Here is a 4150-nt window from a genome sequence, read left to right as displayed (position 1 = left end):
GCTTTAACCATCTCAGATAGTCAGGGTCATTACTTTTTTAAATCTAAAGTTAGAGAGCAGGGACTATAGTGCCTATGGAACTACTAACCCTCCTTTATGGATTTTCATATTTCAAAATGTTGTTCTCCACACCTATTGGAGCTCATACTACCTTAGCATTATATTATAATATTCTATATTTAACCATACAAAAGCCTACAGTTTTTGTGATTGCATAATCTGAGAACTGAATTCATTAAGAGAAAATGACTCAATGGAACATGGAAGCCAAGGTAGGCTTTACACCTTACTACTCCTTTTTTCCATAATGTGCTATATTAATTATTTACAAATAATTTTTAAAGTCCCTTTGCTTCAATTCCTCCAACTGCAGTTCGTGATCCTTAGGGATCTCCAGATTTAAGGCCATATATGCTCTTTCATAGCCATCTTGGAGAAAGATATTAATACATTGTCAGAGTTGCAATAAGGTATTGCTCTAACATACGTGACATACAGGGAACAAGTTGAACATAGTCTGAATCTCACTTGTCTTCACATGTAATTTTGTTCAGAGAAACAGTTGGTGAATGAATGCACAGCTGCACCCAGAGGAACCTAGCCAGGTGAAAAACACAAAACACACACTTGCACACACCTCAAACGTCTACCCCACTCACATCAGATGTTACAGCTTTTTATGGGATTTCAAATCACCCTTCTCTCACTGCTTCACAATCACCCACAAGCTGCAACCCTTCTGCCACCCAGATTAACCAGCAAACTGCAGGCCCTTTTCAAGATAGAGTGCCATATTTGTTGTGGGTAAATATTTATCCATTTAGCACATATAATTACACTACCATTTTTATTAGGGTTTGGCTTAGTTTGGGTAACAAATATACCATAGACTGGGTGCTTTTGACAACAAACATTTATTTCTCACAGTTCTGGAGGCTGGGGAGTCCAAGATCAAGGTGGCAGCACTTGTCTGGTGAAAGCTGTTTCCTGGAGAGGTATTCTCTGGGTGAAGAGCAGAGAAAGCAAGCTCTTGGGTGTCTTTTTATAAGGGCACTAATCCCATTGATGAGAGCTCCACCCTCCTGACTTAATTACTTCCTGAAATAACATCACATAACTTCCAAATAACATCACATTGGGAATTGGTCTTCAAAATATTAATTTTCAGGGGACAGAAACATTCAGTCCCTAGCAGGGTCTTATTTTTTAATGTACCAATGACAGATTTTGAGAATTGGGCCTTAAACCCATTTCCCCACAAGCCCTGTGGTTTTGGTTTTTTTGTTCTTGCTTTTCATTTTAAAATAGATTTTTTTCAGATTTATTGTGGTATAATCAAGAAACCTTCACACTGTTTTCCATAGTGGCTGTACCAATTTACAGTCCCACCTACAAGTGCACAAGGATTTCCTTTTCTCCACATCTTAGCTAACACTCATTCTTTTGTGCTTTTGAGGGCAGCCAACCTAACCACTGTGAGGTGATATTTCACTGTGGCTTTGATTTTTATTTCCCTGATGATTAATGATGTTGAACATCTTTTCATGTATTGTTGCCCATTTGCATGTCTTCTTTGGAAAAATATCTATCCAGTTCTTCTGCTCATTTTTTAACTAAATTGTTTTTGTTTTTGATATTGTTGTTTTGCTATTGACTTGTGTAGGTTTTTATACAATCGGCTTATTAACCCTTATTAGATATTTGCAAATACTTTCTCCCAAACGCATAGTGTGCGTTTTCACTTCATTGATGGTTTCCCTTGCAGTGTAGAAATCTTTTAATTTTATATACTCCCACCTGTTTCTTTTGACTTTTGTTGTCTTTGTTTCTGGTGTCAAATGCAAAAAAAAAAAAAAAAAAAAAACATTGCCAACACCGGTGTGAAGGAGCCACTCCCCTATACTTTCTTGTAGGAGTTTTAGGGTTCCAGATCTTAAATTTTTCTTCAATCCACTTTCAGTTGATTTTTATGAGTGGTATAAAATACAGATCCAGTTTTATACATTTGCATGTGGCTGCCAGTTTTTCAAACACAATTTATTGAAGAGACTATCCTTTCTCCTTTGCGTATTCTTGGCCCTGTTGTCAGACATTAGTTGACTGTACATGCAGGGGTTTATTTTAAAGCTCTCCATTCTGTTCCATTGGTCTGTGTGTCTATGTTGATTCAAGTATTATACTGTTTTGATGACTATAGCTTTGCATTGTAATTTGAAAGCAAGAAGTGTGATTCCTCCAACTTTGTTCTTCTTTCTCAGGATTGCTTTAGCTATTAACAGTCCTCTGCGGTTCCACAGAAAATCTTAAGATTTTTTTTTCTATTTTTATGAATAATGCCATTGGAAATTTGGTACATTATATTAATTATTTTAATTACATTAAATCTGTATGTAGATTGCCTTGAGGAGAATGGAAATGTTGCCAACATTAGTTCTTCCAATCTATGAACATGGAATATCTTTCCATTTATTTTGTAAACACTTGTATGTAAATCTTTGTCAGCATCTCCGATTATTTTCTTTATATGCATTCCCAGAAGTAGAATAACTAGTTCAAACACCATAAATATTTTACAATTTTTAATGCATATTACCAAATGATGCTCCAGAAATAAATGGTACCATCTACATTTTTCCAATCCAGCATCTAAGAGTGCTGGTCTCACTGCATCCTCACCAGCTTTACCTTTGCAGTTTTTACTGACACCTTGCTAGTTAGATATACAAAAAAAAAAAAAGAGTTACTCTCACATCTGGATGAAGTGTTGATGGAGATTCTGACTAATGGGAAATTCTAAGGAGGATAATTTTAAGTGTTTAGATATGATTTTACTTAATTTAGCAGTTTCTTCCCTACATAATTATTTTGGGGGTTGAATACAGGAGAGTGCCTGTCTTTATTTTCTTCCTGGGGATTGAAGCCTCTGCCTGTCACCGTGTTGCTCCCACTTTGTACTTTACTATTGTTCTCCCACTACCCTGACCTGTCACCTCCCCTAGCCAGAGACACTGTTAGTAACAGAGTTCCACCAGCAATATGCCAGCAAGTCTAATGAAAAGCACCCACCATGATTTTCATCTGGGTCCTGAAATATGAATTAATGTGATTTGTCTGGAAAAACTCTCATAAAACATGAACTCTGTTAGGGAGTGGGTGGATGATGAGAAAAAACAGTGAAAACTGTGTGTGGGAGACAGAGACATCCATTTGGCTTCCAACAGCCTGGCCCACTTTTCTCCTAGAGCAACTGAACACTCGATATTTAACTGAGCGCAGGGCTGCCCGAGACTATAGACGTTCCCGGCCTCCTGTGTAGCTGGGTTATTTGTGTGACTAAGCTCTCCCCCAAGATGGAAGGAAAGAAATTTGTGCAACTTCTAGGATATTTCCTACATGGGAGAGACAGGCCTTGCTTTCTCCTTCTCCCTCTGTCCTACTTCACGAATGTAAACACTGAAACTGTAGCTCCATCCTGCCCCACGTCCACCCCGGAGGAGACCAACTCCCCTAGGATGACAGAGCATCAGGGATGACAGAGAAGCTTCCTGAAGTAGCCTTGCGAGAGCAGCCCCTGACGGCCTGCATCCAGATGAGAATGTGAGAGAAATGTAAATTTCTGTTTGGCATAATTACGTTGGGGGGGGGGGCCGTGTTTTGCAGCAACTGAACTCTAACCAACACAGGAATCCTGGAAGGGGCTCCTCTCTGCACTTCCCATGGGTCAGGCTGCTCCAAGGACCACAGCTGTCTGATATTTTCAGCTCTCCCTTTCATGGGTGGTGGGGGGACAGCCAAGCTCAGCAACAATCCAATATCCTCTCCAGGCACTTCTCCGGAAATCTACTGGGTGAAGATGGATGCTCCCAACACAAGGAATCTGGAGCTAATATTTTCCGGGGATATGGTCTTGTTCTTTCCCCCAGAGCGTGCACCCCGGCGCTCTCCTAAGCACATAGCTTGTTTTGAAACGTGCTGTGCTGTTTCCCTGCTGATACGTGCAGATTCTAAATAAACAACTCAGAGCACAGACCATCTTACGTCTGTTGTAACTTGAATGTTGCTGGAAAGATGAGTTTAGAACTAAGTCCTGTGCTAAACCAATACATTTAAGAGCTTAATTTGGAAAACCAAAAAATTCCAATTGCATCAT

The sequence above is a fragment of the Eubalaena glacialis genome, unplaced genomic scaffold, assembly GCF_028564815.1.
Source record: "Eubalaena glacialis isolate mEubGla1 unplaced genomic scaffold, mEubGla1.1.hap2.+ XY scaffold_56, whole genome shotgun sequence".
NCBI lineage: Eukaryota > Metazoa > Chordata > Mammalia > Artiodactyla > Balaenidae > Eubalaena > Eubalaena glacialis.
Note: the sequence above shows the minus strand (reverse complement) of the source record.